The 15,625-nt window shown below is 38.6% G+C and overlaps 1 protein-coding gene across 1 annotated transcript in view; it reads right to left on the bottom strand.

The window, feature by feature from the left end:
* The window catches only part of RB1 (retinoblastoma 1), a 73,748-nt gene that overhangs the window by 16,783 nt on the left and 41,340 nt on the right, over positions 1–15,625 (bottom strand). The gene's annotated exons all lie outside the window — the stretch shown is intronic.

The following is a 15,625-nucleotide window of genomic DNA, read 5'->3' as shown; positions in this document are numbered from 1 at the left end:
TTTGGAACAAAACAGCACTCAAGTACTTTCTTCAGAAGAACTTTGGGGTGACTAAATGCCTATCTCAGTAAAGAGAATGTATTTATGTAATTACTATCATAACAAACCGATTGTCACAGCACCATATCATGCTTTCCAGCAGTTTCATTTCTAATTGACTTATACAGTCCCAGTTCCCAGAACAATTAAGAGCAGTTCCAGGAACTATTATTCCAAGTACAAGTGGAGACACGACTATGAAGAGCCTCTGACATTTTCTGTTAAAGCCAGTAAATTCAGTTTCAAGTCTCGTGTTCTTTCCAGTTTCTCATTAGCTGGACAAATTTAGGTACAACGTATCACCACCAATTCTCTTAATCCAGCTAAAATTAGTAAGTGTGCTGGCAGACTCTGTAGACAGCAGTTGTTGAAAGAGCAGGACAGTATCTTTTACTGACATAACAAATTATGAATTGAACAGAAACAGATACGTGCAAAAGACGTGGATGAGCTGCACGTACAGAAAGACTAGTTCTCTAGAAAAAGTAATATTAGCTATGGGGTGTACATGTCCCAAAACCATTAAGAGCAGACTGCTCTATGATATTTAAAAGCAAAAAGCACTACAAATATCTTGCTATGTGCTTCATATAATCTAAAAAGAGGAAAAAAAGGACAAAGAAAGTTGAGTTCCAAAACCATTATTTATGTTTCATAACACAATCTGGCATCATAAGCATGAAAACTGCTTTATGCCATGGATTTATCAACCACTTTTAGAAAACTTTTTGAACTGAAGACAATTACACAAGACAAAGAGAAGAAAGAAGAAACTAAAGTTGTAGCAAAACTACCAGTGTAACAACAATTTGGGCATAAACTCACCTCTTAAAGAAGAGGTTTGATCTTAGTTTGAGCCAATAGTTCTGCGACTACCATTATGGAATATCTCAAACCCAGTTACCTCGGTCTATACCTAGTATTTGCTCAAGGCAGACAAAACCTGGCAATCATCGTGCTGAGCTTAGCTTTCAGAGTAGAAGCAAACACAGCTTTTGAGCACTCAGATGACAGAATTTAACAAGATGTCTCTAACTAAACACTTCTGCCTTAAAATCAGTTATTTAACAATCAGGAAAAAAAACCACAGTATAATAGAAGTAAGGAGTAGTGCACTGGAAATCAAATTAACAAGAGAAGATTTTTAAAAGCCTTAGGCTGTTATTTAAGTCTTCCCAATCTGAAAATAAAGAAATTAATTTTGACAGTGTCATATGGAACAGTATAAAAATCACTCAAAACACCCCAACTTTTCAATAGAATATCCAAAACAAAAACTTGGAAGATATTGGTCCCCATATTGTTTGATGTTACACCCATTTCATACTTCATTTTCAGTAAGTGTTAAAATACTAAATTTGTAAAGTTACTAAGTGTTTTTCCTACTGTTTTCTGTCAAAGCATTGCTGCTACTTCTGAGGCAGATATTACAGCACTTTACTAAAAAAAGTGCTGATCTCCTTACCACCCTGGCTTTTTTCTGGTTAACATTTCACTCCCCAGTACTTATCTTGAGGGAAGTTTCACTGATCTACAGCACTAGTTGGCTTCCTTAACTGCAAACCATATATATTTGTATAACCATACCAGAAACAATTCTAAAATTACTATGTCAGCATCAGCTTTTCATAGATCCAAGATAGAAAAAATGTAATTAATATTGCCAAACATGAGTACCCCTTAGTAAATGATGGAAGTAAGAAGTATCTCACACTAAAACATGTAGAGTATCCATGGAGTTACTCTAGGATCCTTTAAAAAGGCTAAGAAAACCTTAATATAATGCAATATATCTACTTCTTCTTTTTCCATAAAACTAAAACAAGTAGCTGGGCTAGCAAAGAAGGGCAAAAACACTAAAAGGGGCAAAAAAAAAATCTAAACCATATAAATGAGATCTAAGTGACTGTGTTTATGTGTTAAATTATAGCTCCATTTATGGTCACTTTGACCACAGTAACATCTACAAGAAGCTTGAGCTAACGTCCCTCCAAATTAGACTAGTATTATTTTTCAGAAAATTATGTAAGATGTGGTATTTAGTGTCTTTTCTCATGGCCACATACAAAAATCTTTTCTGAAGACTTATCAGTAAAGGCTAGCTTGAGCTCTAGAAAAATTTGCTGGAAGGCAAAATATTTCCCGCTTAGATATTCAAAGTAAAATGATGCAGGAAGTTACTGATTTATAGTGCTTTAAAGCATTATGCTTCCAGTTCACACCAGAAGGTCAAGCTTAAATGCTTTTCTATGTAAATACAATGGCCTGATATACAATGTCTGATTACTGGATGTCATAGAGGACCAAATGCTAGCCACTACTTCCTTTAAAACAAGCTACTTTAATTCACCTCACCAGTCTGGCAGATAGCAAAAAGACTGGTTAGAAATAAAGGCACGCTGACATTCTGAGTTATTTGACTAACAATTTAAGGATGTGTGGAGAGTTGCAGTAAATTTTTGTTGCCAACTTAACCTTCTCAGTTTTATCTTCCTTCAAGCTTACTAGACCGAGCTTTTTTTTTTTCCTTTTTTTTTCTTCTCAGCTGTCTAAATTACATAAACTGCAGGAGTAGAGCATAATGATAAGTGACTGGAGAAAACGAGTTTGTGGACAAAAGCGCCTCAGTGCTGAAATACAAAAGCAAGTGAGATTCTGGTGATGTCCAGGGAGACAACACGAATTTGTGTTTAAAACTCAGCGCATTTCCACTTGGATGACTTCACAGGGATCTAGGAAAGCAACATTAATCTTCTTTGAATTTCAAAATCAGCAGTTACAAAAAGACAAAGGTCACGTGGTTGTTGTGGTTTTTTTTCTTCTGAAATACCACATAGCAGATCCCCCACTTCACATGTGCAAGGACTTCCCTCATTACGGGGAGGCCTCGTGCTACACGTGAGGCTTTCACCACGTGCGGTGAAGGACCCACACTCGGCACCCAACCTCCCGTCTGCAGCCCCTTTGCCCAGCCGCTCTGGAACCTGAAGCCAGAATTGAGTTTGGAGACTCCTTGGCAAGACCCACGAGGGCATTCAGCTGCCCCAGAAGAAGGGCCTTACAAAAGCCACGCTGGCCAAGAAGCATCCACCTAACTGGGGACCGAAAAGCTGAGACACGGGCACATGGGTCTTGAGTCACAGAATCATAGAATAGTTTCAGCTGGAAGAGACCTTGAAGATCATCAAGTCCAGCCTTTGTCCCAGTTCTGTCAACCTACTAAATGATTCCCCTGAACGCAACATCCACCCGTTTCTTAAACACCTCCAGGGTCAGTGACTCAACCACCTCCCTGGGCAGCCTGTTCCAATGCCTGACAACCCTTTCAGTATAGAAATTCTTCCTAATATCTAACCTGAACCTGCCCTGGCACAATTTAAATCCATTTCCCCTCCTCTTATCACTCTCCACTAGGGAGAACAGACCAATCCCCATCTCTCTACAACCTCCCTTCAGGTAGTTGTAGAGAGTAATGAGGTCTCCCCTCAATCTCCTCTTCTCTAGGCTGAACAGCCCCAGATCCCTCAGCTGTTCCTCGTAAGACTTAAATGAGGGTCTTCAGAAAGATCATGAGAAAGCCAATCCTCCTTTTAAAATGGCAACATTAAAAAAAATAACATATCCTAGAAGAATGTAAAAATTTTAAGAACACTTTTGATAGGGTTTTGGGGTGGTTTTTTTAGTGCTCAAACGCTCCTGATGTAGGGAGTACATGTGTTCACGAAAATCAAGCAATTTGCGTGGCCTCTGCTCTCTCCTTCCTCTGTGCAACTCTTGCTCCTTGACCACTTATCTTTTGGTTGTATTTCTATTGGCATATAATTAAAAACTGCAACATGCACAGAAAAGAACATACGTGACTCTCTCTGAAGTAATAAATCAGTGACATAAGGCAATACATGAAGAGCACCTATCAACAAAGCAGTTAAGCTGACCTACCTGACAAGGCACATTGAATTACCAAATAACCAAAACCTTCTGTTTCCACAAGAAAAATGTGAAATCCTTCAGTAACAAAGTGCTCTACCATCCCAGCTCTCTAAATTTTTACTATGAGAAACTCTTGGTCATTTGTAAACAGGGCAAAACCAGAGTTTCAATGCTTCTGATGAAATCACTCTATTTTACATTCTATTTTAAGAAAACTGAAGTCTTCTCCTCTTAGTTTTAGTTCCTGAAATTCAAGAAGAACTAAACTAGCTTCTACAGGTTGTTTTGTTTTGTTTAATTTAGCTGGCCTTTTTGGAATAAATTGCACTGAAACATATACCCACGGAAACCTTACATTTTGCCAGTATGTTTTCCAATGAAAAGAATTTCAAACTCTTTCCGCTAGTCCTATGATCGGGTTGTGGTCTCTTAGCAATTCCAGAATAGGAGCTCACAGGTCTGTCTTTTAAAAGGCATCATACTAATTTAAAATTTGATGATGTCGCAAACTACTACAGTGCATAATTTATTTGAAATATCTGAACTTTGTTTTACTGAAGTTGCACACAACCATGTCGAACCTGGAACTGTTTACTTTCTATGGCTTAAGCAAATGTGGGAAAATTGGGATGACTTGAAAGCTTTCCTCTCCCTCCAAGGAATTTTAAACCACCAGGCTTAAAGAAGACCCCAAAACATTTCCCCTTAGCTCTCAAACTGCAGAGTGTGTAAAGGTCGTGTGTGACAGAGAGAATGATGTCATTTGAAGTCTGTTGGATTTTACAGCTTCTCCTGTTATTTGCACTAGAAAAACAAACCTGAGCTGGAGCTCAGCCATTTCTCCTAAGCCTACCTTTCACATACTTTCTACTCGGATCCTCTCCTGCCATCAGCACGCGGCACAACACCGAAGCTCAGCATGCCCCAACAGCTTGGATGTGGAGTAAAACCTGCCTCTTGCAGGCACGGAGACTTCGGCTGCACCCACAGCCATGAGCACAGCTATGGCAAAAGCAACTAAAAGTGCATTTCAATTGATAGGTTTGTGCAGAAAGAACAGAGCAGATGCACGACACTATCTGTTGGATTAAATAAACAATTTCCAATTCCACTTACACGAGTCTTCAAACATCTTTCCTCTTCCAAGAGAAACTGAAAATCATTTTTAAGAAAGGCCGGGGGACTGAAATAAAGGGTTCACAAAAAAACCACACCATTTTATCAGCTCTACTGTAGACATAAGCTCTGACAGGATTATCTTAAAAGTAGTAAAATTCCTATGAAATTAAAAAGTCATACCCACCATAGATTTCTATTGTATTTTAATGAAGAAAACCTGCCTGCCTCAGAAAATTTAGATATTAAAAAAGGACTTAAAAATACAAGTTGACTTTGAAATTTCAACACCTTGCTTCTGGTAAGGACACAGATGGTTTTCACTCCGACCTCAGTATATAAATTTAAGTCGTTCTGTGCATCCATACATTCCAGTGCTTTGCTATCTCAGAGGAAGACAGACAAAGAACGAATGGAAGTAGTCGTGAAATTTAAAAGAAGTTACTTTCAAGAAGTTATTTTACTCCACTGTCTTCACTTTCACTGTCGAGAAAACACCCATTTCTGCTTTTGGTTAGCGTGGTATCTCTTAATGGGCAGCTCCACTGACTTCCCTACAAATACACTGATACAAAGCTTGCATAGAAACAAGCAAATATGTCAAGTATTATAGTCCAACGTGCACCAACAAGTACAGCAAAACAACTTACCATATAAGCGTTCCTGTTTAAGAAAAGCTTATCCAAGGCACCTCAACTCAGATGCAACAATCCAGAAGGAGTTCTGTCATGCAGACTTCTCTAAATATTTTTTAACTGAAGTAGCTAACAAGTTCCTCATCTGTCATTCAGTGGCATTTTCTGTACCATTCTAAAGCATATAAACCAATGACTAAGCCATAGCAAAAGCAAGACAGGTTTCACTATTTACTTCGAATGAAACAAGAGGCTGCAAATTAAGGTATTTCTGAAGGTAGACCCCCATATGACAATCTCAAATAACTTGAATTTATCTCTCTACTACCTGACTCTCTATTCTGTCTATTTTAAGTGCAGGTGATGTGAGGTACCTGTCTCTAGATTGGTTGACAGGAGTCTTTCGACTGTAGCATATCAAGGAAAAATGGAAACCCATACCAATACTGAAGAGAGTTGGCCCAAAGCATCTACCATCCTGAGGACGGTAGGAAAACTTTCACCATCTTCAGTGGAGTCTGGATTGGTTATTTGTCTCGCAAAGCTGTCATCCTTTATCACCCCTGTTCATCTCAAATAGGCAAGAATGCCCATGCACAGTATGTCGGTATTACTGCTCATTTTAATCCTCCTTTGTGGAAAAATTAATCCGGCATACATTGCTCTTTTTTATTACGTTGCAGATATTCAAACTACTTACATGAAAATAAATTACAGGGTAGTAGACCCAAAGGATAGATCTCACTTTGCAGCTTAGCTGAGGTTTTTAAACCTCACACAGCCAACACTAAGCTAATGCCTGGCCAAGAGTCAAAACAATAAAGATTTGAAAGCCTCCAAGTTGAACATTCTGCCACAACACTTACAGCAGAGTTTCACAATTGGCTTAAATCAGTTCAAGTGCACTGGTGTTTTTCTAAGTTATACATATGCACTTGCTGCTCTGTCTACAACTGTGGAAATTATGTATTTGTTAGGATTAGTTTTAAACCAAATAGTTCTCCTCATTCAACTGAGTGCATATATACACAAAGTACAAAGGAGGAAGCAAAGGGAGAGATCTGAAGGGAAGGCAGCAGGATTACTTCAAGCAACAGCCCACATCTGAACTGAGTAATTCAATCACAAAAGTCGTACCAGAAGCCAGTGAGTCCAAGAAGTACAGAGAGAGTTAAGGTAATATTCCTAAGTAGAAGTAGGACCTTCGTGGTCTTTCCTAAAAAATCAGTACCTAATCTGTTCACTCTCATTCCCTGCACCCCTATCAACCAACATTTTCTCTTTTAAAAGTGCTGTAACTGCTACCTACTGAATATTAGAGTTGATGAATTTAACTACTACTGCATCCACCTGAGATCTCAAGGACTTACATAGCCAAAAGTTAACTTTTCCATCTATACCACCGAACCACTAAAACCACTGGAGGAAGTTTAACAATCCCCAGAAAGCTGAGCATGGGGTGTGCAGGGCAGTGCATGCTGCACGCCACTGCCTGCACCTCGCTCCAGCGCACAACCGCTGGAAGTACCTGGAGGAGCCAAACCTACCGCACAGACAGCTCCCAGAGAGCTGCAGAGGAAAGCTGCTGTTCTCCACGCAGTGCCTTTTTCTGAGGGCAAAGACCTTCTTTCAGAGGACTCCTACAGCAAAGGATGAGAAAACCCTCGAACAAGAGCACTGGCTCGGAGCGCGAGATGTGTGTCCCATCCCCTCCCTCTCCTACCGTGAGTCAAACCAACATCTCCCAGACAAATGTCTTGCCGCTTTCAGGAAGATTATTAACACAAGTGAAAATGGTTTATTTGTGACAAATGTTCTTTTGCCCAACCTTCAGACCTCTGTAGAAGCTTAACTGATGGAAAAATCGCTTTTCCTTTCCTAATGTATACTAAGCCTTTTGCACTTGAGAGCCTCACACAATTCCTTCTAAGAATTCAGCAAAGAATTCTAAAATATCACATGAGAAGCACGTCCTTTGTCCCTCCTTCAGTGTTTTGTCATTTCCTTTCTTACCTTCGAGGTATTAGCTGCTTGCCACAGTGAAAATACAATTGCTAAACATGTCAACAATGTAATAAAAAATTTCATAAATTTGCTTCATAAAACTTCAGGATATGGGCTAGAAGGAAAGAGCAGCTGAAGTACTTGTAATTGCTGTTTACCATTACTAATGATATGCTAAATAATCATTTAAGTGATCTCACGATACAGAATTTAAAGAAATTATTTGCTGACTTACACATTTAGAAAGTAATAGTTCTTCACATTAATCACGTCCAAGTTCTGCCTTTTGGCAGCAGTTCTCCCCTGACAAGCATTTTCATGTCAGTATTTATCTATACCAATTAGCTTACCAGCTTGAGCAACTCTTATGAAATTTTCTTTTTTTCCTAACTTCTTCCATTCCAGTTTTGTGAAGGAAAAGGAACTAATACCCTAGTATTGGATTTTTTTTTTAAACTACATGAATTCACATAAATCTTACTGGATGACTATGGCAAATTCTTTCAATAGCTTCATAACGTTATCCTTTATAAAAAAGAGAATAGGAATGTGACTGCGGGCTTTGTGCTGTCTCTGCCAAGCAGAGGTTAAAATCCTCTTGTATAAAGTCAGAGGCCTCCACTTGGCTAAAACTGCAAGAGGCTGAAAGTGCCTGATGAGGTGATTGCAAGTAACTTGGTGCAAAAGTGAAATAACATCCTCAAGAACTACCTGGCTAAACACCAGCAGTCCTGACATGGAACCAGCCCACCTCAGTCCCGGTCAGAGAATACACGTTGGGCCAAAAGGAAAACTAAAGATTCGAAAATAAGAAGCAATTGCCTTAGAACTAAACAAATTAGAAATGTCTTTCTACAAGTTCTGTTCCCCTGACCTATTTCATCCTGTGTGTTTGGAATAGCTTCCAGAATAATTCATAAAGCTCCTTCTATTTCCTTCCTCTCATTCTAATAGTTGCTTACTATAGCAGCTGATTTTATTTTTTCATAAGACAGCCATGTTTTGCATTTGCAAAGTATTTTGAATAACAATTTTTAGTCATGGAACATTTGGCAAATCTCTGCCAACTCCCAATAAACTTTAAATTTCTAATCATATGACCTAGAAAGTATAACCTTGAGTAGAGCCAGAATTTGCCACAGTATTAGACAATGCCACTTAATTTATTTCCTACATACAAGGTGAAGAAAATTTCAAATACTGTCACTATTTCAATCATGTTTGCAAAGTGAATAAACACTTTTTTTTTTAAGGTCAAAAAAATGCAAATGAGAGTTCTGGAACACAAGTATTAAGGCATCTCTCTTTCTACCTGACATTTTAGAAATTCCTTTCGACTTATTCCTATCCATTGAAATTCATATTGCTAAGATTGTTTACTAATTCTTTTTCTGTTTTCCTTCCCTCTGAACAATGTCAATGTCCATTTCTCAAGGTTTTAATCTTTATGATCCTTTACCTTGCTTTTTAGCCCATCCCTTTTAAACCACACAACCCCTAGATCAAAGCTCAAAAAGATTTCATGTTATCTCACCTTACTGCAAGATCAGCTAGACTTACTTAAATGTCATAATCATCTGATATTTAACATAACGCTTCTAATGCACGATTGCCATCCTGCCTCTTCTCCGGAGAATACATTGCAGCTGATAGACTAATTCAGGAATGCTTCTTTATGTAAAGCACAACTCTGAACCAAACCTCAGGAGGTATCTGGATTCCTGTTATAAACTGCCAGCTCTCCAGGTCACTGTCCCTAAACGCCTGGTCAACGTCTAGTACGTGTACTGCAGGGTCTCTCAGACTACCCAGCAGCACCACCATTTTTTATCATCTTTTCAAAAGGTTTCTATCTTGCCGAGTGGGCTCATTAAACCCCTCCAAAGATGCAATGGAAGTGACGACTTTGTTCTTCGTGAAAATTAATTTCTCCCTTCAAGTGAGACTGTATAAAGGGTCAGAGGCTTAAATCAGTGACCCCGCATGCCCTTTGTAACTACAGAAAACGAAGAATTTCCAGCTGAGGCTGCAGAGAGGGGTAAACAGGGGTGGTGTCTCTTACCTGCTCTTGGTGCATATATTAGAGGGAGGTGGGGGCCACCATTTAAAATGTATCAGATAACAAATGGACACTGATAGTATCTTACTCAATCATTACTTCCTGCCTCTGGATATCTTCATAATTGCATTCTCAAAAATTTACTTTGCACATCAATACATTTGAGGATGTAAGCAAAGACTGCTGCTGGGACTTTCCATGAGTTACACAAAAAACACAACTCAAGAACCTTCCTGCAACTATTTATCAGTCATCTGTTAGTGGCCTAAAATACTGCTCTAACTGCTCATGTGTATTTACAATGCAAACAACCAATCTGCATATTTCATAGTATCATTTACATAATTGCAGGTAGGCCTAACGTGTTCATTAGCATTAACTGGACCTTCCAGACAACAAAGCTTCTTTTATCTCTAGACATTGCACATTTCTATTAGTGCTACCACAAAAATTACTTTCAAACTTGCAGCATTGTGTTTTAAAAAACTAATCCCGTATTTACAATCTCTGTCTCAATTATTGTGGTCAGCAAACCAAACACTGCCAAGAACAAGCTCTAAAATGTAAGCAGAAGGTGTATATATATATATAATATTTTCTGAAATTAAATACTTTAAAAATATCTTCAAAATTTATATGATAAACTCCAGGATGTGGTTCAGCACTTCTCCATCCCTGTGTATGGGAAGCTTTTCCCAAAATCCTGCTCCAAAAAAAAAAAATTATGCAAATTCAAAACAAAACAAGAAGTATGTTGAATTAGTAGTATTTTGAAAGATTCTCCCGTTTTCTCATTCTCTAAACAAGTTCCCCCGTAAGAGTATTTAGAAAGCCTCAAGCAGACTTGTACGTATTCTGAAGGATTATATTATGCTAAGGGATACTGCAACAACTGAATACAGTCCCAACAGCAGCATTTTAGATCCAAAATTCCACTTCCAAGGAGAGAGTTCCAGATAGGAAAGCAAAAGAATATACTTACTTGCCTCTTAGTCCCTTAAAAATTATTCATCAACACATGTTGGTTCTCCTTTCTGCCTATATCAGCTTTTACATAGTATTCCTTAAGTAAAAACGTGTTCTCTGTAGTTCACTTCTCTTTTTAATACTTGGTATATAAAGGACAGCATCAGAAATGGCAAGGAAAGGACTTCACATAATTAACTGGGACCATTCAAAGAAACTGCTGACACACAGACATACAACAAATCCTATGAACAAGTGTTTCAGAACTCAAATTTGACTAAAAGTGGCATTTCTTAAAACATTAGATGTGGTGCTTACTGACACGGTTTAGTGGTGAACTTGGCAGTGTTACATTTACAGTGGGACTTGATAATCTTAAAGGTCTTTTCCAACCTAGACAACTCTATGATTGGCATATTCACTGCGCATACTTTTAAGAATAAAGAACCAAAGCAATCCATTGTTCTCAAGATATTTAGAGAGAATGCAACAGAAAAAAAACCTTTGCTATACATATATATATTTGGGTTTGAAAAGCGCTCCTCTCCATGAATACAAGAGTAGAGGAAAAAAAAAGAAAGGTTCTAACAGCCTGAATTTATACAAAAGGAAAGAAATTGTTTCCTCCTTCTGCAAGTAGGAGAAGTGCAGTTTTGTTTCCTACAAAGGAAACTGGAACAATTCTAAAGACAAAAAGAAGCATTTCAAACACAGAGGAATGAAGAACTCTCATTTTATTCTGAGCTTCCTTTTCCCTTTTTAAGCAATTATGCACATATAGATCTTTTTTTAACTTAGAGAGCTTAACAGACTTACAGTTCAAATACTTCATCTTTACCTTTTTTTAATATTTGAAACATTTTTGTCAGCTATGTATTAGAACATATAGCTGTGTTCCATCTAATCTAATATATAGTTAGGTATTAGAGCATAGCTAGTAAAACAAAGAGTCATCAGCAAAGCTGGTTCCAGAGCTTCAGAGCTGAATCAAGTGAAGTATCTTAATAGATAGATCCTTTTACTTGGGAGAAATCTAATCTAAATCCACAAAATGTTGATGTTCCTATATTTTACTGCATTCGTTAGCCATGGTAATTATGTCAGCATCATATTTAATAAAGGGTTCACCATCCAAGGACTTCAAATCATATTTAACAACTAAGCCTCACATCGCAGTGACAAAGTGAACGTGCCCTTAACACGGAGGGAAGTTAAAGCACAAAGTCATGGAAAACTTTGCCTGGACTGGAAAAGACAATCCGTGACACAGCCAGAAACAGACTTCCTGGCTCCCAGCCCTACATCTCCACCATAATAAATTCCTTCCTGTACATACACATGCTCAAAGAGAAACTCCAGCAAATAGACTACAAATGCTAAAACCCACGAAAATGACTGGATAAATAATAACACTTAGAGCAAAGAAAATACCATCCTGGTAGGGTTTGCCTTCACTGCAACAGACAGAACAAGTTCTTTTGCATAAGCTTGCTTAACTGAAGAACATTAGTTACAGAATAATGGAGTTAAATATAGTGTTTTATGAATCCAATAACCTTCATTTAACAGTGCATAGTCTGGCTTTGAAAGCACTGTAAGAATTTATTACAATGTTATTAATGTTGAAGATGCTTTCTTCCTCTAGAGTAAGAACTCATAGTAGCATCAGCCCCAGACTAAATGCAATACACAAGACAAGTTCAAAATTTATTTCACCTTTGACTACAACTTCTCCCTGATTCTAGCACTGAACATTAGGCTAATACCAGGGAAACACACAACACTGGTCAAAGAATTGGAAAGTCTTCCAGTACTTGTTTTATTTCAGTGAACTATTTCTTTACTGCTCAGCTCGGACTTTTTGCTTTAAGGGATCCAGCCCTTGTGTCCTAAATGAGAGCAAATACCCAATTCTGCAGCATTTAGGGGTAGGAGGACACAGTTGCTGTTGGTGGCAGCGTTCTTCAGCTGCTCTACCAGCACGCTGTTAGGGTTATAAGGACTTTTTCTTATGACCCCCTGTTCCACGCTGGAATAGGTTTGCCACACAAGTCCAAGATCACTGAAGTGTGCAAAGAGTCCTAGACATCTAAGCTCAGGTATCTAAACCCACATAAGCAGAGTTAAGTGGTAACCAACGGAAGGAATGTGCAAAATCTGCTCACTGCTGAAGTGAGATGATTTTCAAGCACTTCATCAGCAATTTCGCTTGATGGAGCTCATGGTCACTCTGCCTTCGATGCCTCTTTAAGAGCCACAGGAAGCCTGTTGACAGAAACGCAATCTTTGCTCATCCAGCACTAGCAACAAATGACAGGTCCTAACTCATTCCCATCTGTGATGCAGAAAGGCAGACAGATTTGCAGATGCATCTCCCTGTAGCAGCAGCAGCATCATTTCCTTTGGTGAAATAAAAAAAAAAATCCACCTCAGCATACCGGACCCTCCCTGCAGCTGCTTCCTCCTGCCTACCCCTCTCCCCGTCCCAAAGGAAAATTTGCCTGTGGTGAAAGAGCATAAGCAAGGTCATCACCATGTCAATTCTTCCTCCATAATAACTGCTAAACTTTTTTTCTTTTTTTAAGCATTAAGTTGTACTAAAGGCCTTTCCAAATCCAACGGCACAGAGCCCAGTATCTTGAAACACGACCCAATGAAAGTGTGAGATGAAGTTTCCTCCCGGCTCGTGCTGGAGCCCGGCCAGAAGAGAGGCTGCTCTCGGCTCACGAGGCGCTAACGTGGGTTACTCAGCACAGAGAAGCTCACACAAATTAAACCAGTGCTTGATAACAATCAGCCACATGTAATTTAAGAGAAGGGGTATGCAATTCACCTCTGCTATGCATGCTTTTATACTAAAATGAGCCAGAGTGCCCACTCAGCCATATACCTACTCGCTGAAACATGACATGAAGTAAAAACCTGTCAGCTTGGGGTTTTCAAATTTTCTTCTGCAGGTGGAGAAACCCTGCAGCTGAACGCTATTTCTGGAAGCATAAAAGTATCACTTAGTTCTTCTACAGTGTAAAGTGCACATACATACGGTTCTGCACGAAAAGTGCAGGGGCAAGACAAAGTCCCAAAGACAAACAGAAGCACCTTCACAATTGCTCTGAAACGCATTTGCCATGGTAAAACGGGCAGTGCCCCTGGTCAGACACCCCCCCCCTTTACCCACACAAAATTCAAGTATTGATGAATAAGAGCTACCTACTCATTTCCATGCATTTCTCTACATAAACATTAAATATTGCTTGAGGTTTTGACACTTGACATCAAATTTCTGTACTTCAGGGATTTCCATTCCAGTAACTGAGCCTGCCTCATGCAGTTTTCCTGTGCAAACAAAGCTGGAGCAGAAAAGCTGAGCTCAGAGCTCCCACAGCCCGATACACAACTCTAGGACTCTTACAGGAACAGTCTCCTTCTCACCATGGAAGGCTGCCGGGAATAGAAACAAAATTTAACAACATGTGACAACTGCTTTTGCGAGGAAAGCCACGTAAGGCAACTCTATGCTAAGGTCCGCAAGAGACTCTGCCGAGCTCACATTTTCATTTCTTTCTGACTTAGAAATGGAAAATGCACTACATTTTACAGTTAAATATGAATTTGAAAAGTAGTCAAAAAGGTTTCTTGTGCTTATATAATTTATTGAAGTGAATCTGCTTGTTTTCACCTCAAAACCAAGGTGAAAGAATTTCACAGAAGAAACTTACCAAGAAAACTTGAAACAAAACAAGCAAGACTCATTTTTGCATGTTTCTGAATTTTGTCAGACATACCTTACACTAAGAAACTATGCCAAAACCCTGTGAAGTGCTATTATTTAATCCCCTTTACAGCAGACTAGAAAGGTTTTGCCCAGAGCCTTGCTTAGGTAAAACCGATTAAAATCTAGTTCAAAAGAACCATGCCACCCAGCCAGATATGAAGAGATTTGTTATTCTAAGACTTAGAAATAGACTGGTTTTGATGCCAGAAGTGAGTCTATCCAAGCTGTTGTTAAATAAATGAGTCTGACTAAACTGAGATTTATCTCCTATCTGCCCCTAAAGGCAGTAAGAGCTGTTTTTTTATATTTACTTAACAATTTAATTAGTTACAACATGTTTTCATTTCATTAATCAGTGACTAATGGGAGTATTTGGCGTACGTGTGATAACTGTCCCCCTGTATATTAACAGAAACCATTGCATAGAGCAGTATTAATTCTGGTATATTAATTCTGTGCTTACATATTAAAGACAATGCTTTCTGCAACGCAAAATTTTAAAAAATGAAGCTTTTTTAATTTTAAAGGATAACGTTTCAAATTAGAAATAGAAATGCTTTCTAATATGGAACAAGTTAAAAATTTCTCTTCCCGCTGTAACACATCTCAGTTCCAGGGACATGCAAGAGCAACCTACAGGTTCATATTCTTCATGATTCTCTCAGTAATTATTTGGCAAAATTATTTAATTACTTATTAGTGTTACTTTGTCCCTCCTGAATCTTGTACCAGTGTATTGAGGTAATCAAGATATAACTACTCAGCTGATTTCTGGCAGATAACATGTTATCTATCTCAAGCAAAGATATCTACCAAAAAACACAATGTTAGTTCAATCCTATGTAAAACAAAATCCTGCAGAAAATAGAAAATCTCTGAAGAAAAACAGAGATTTTAAGGCATGAGAGTTATTCAGACACTGAGAAGTCTTCTCCTAAGCGAAGAAAAAGGTTTTGCGATGAAGCTCTCGGACTCCAGCAAGTTGACAAAGGACCTCTGGGGGAGAGCGGAAAGAGTTAACCGGAGGCTCCAGCAGCAGCAGCAGCCTGCAAGGTACAGGCTCTGCAGTTGTTATCAGATGAGGGGAAGGCAAACAAACTG

Source organism: Apaloderma vittatum, unplaced genomic scaffold, assembly GCF_000703405.1.
Source record: "Apaloderma vittatum isolate BGI_N311 unplaced genomic scaffold, ASM70340v1 scaffold2534, whole genome shotgun sequence".
Classification (NCBI taxonomy): Eukaryota; Metazoa; Chordata; class Aves; order Trogoniformes; family Trogonidae; genus Apaloderma; species Apaloderma vittatum.
This window is presented reverse-complemented; position numbering and strand designations above follow the sequence as displayed.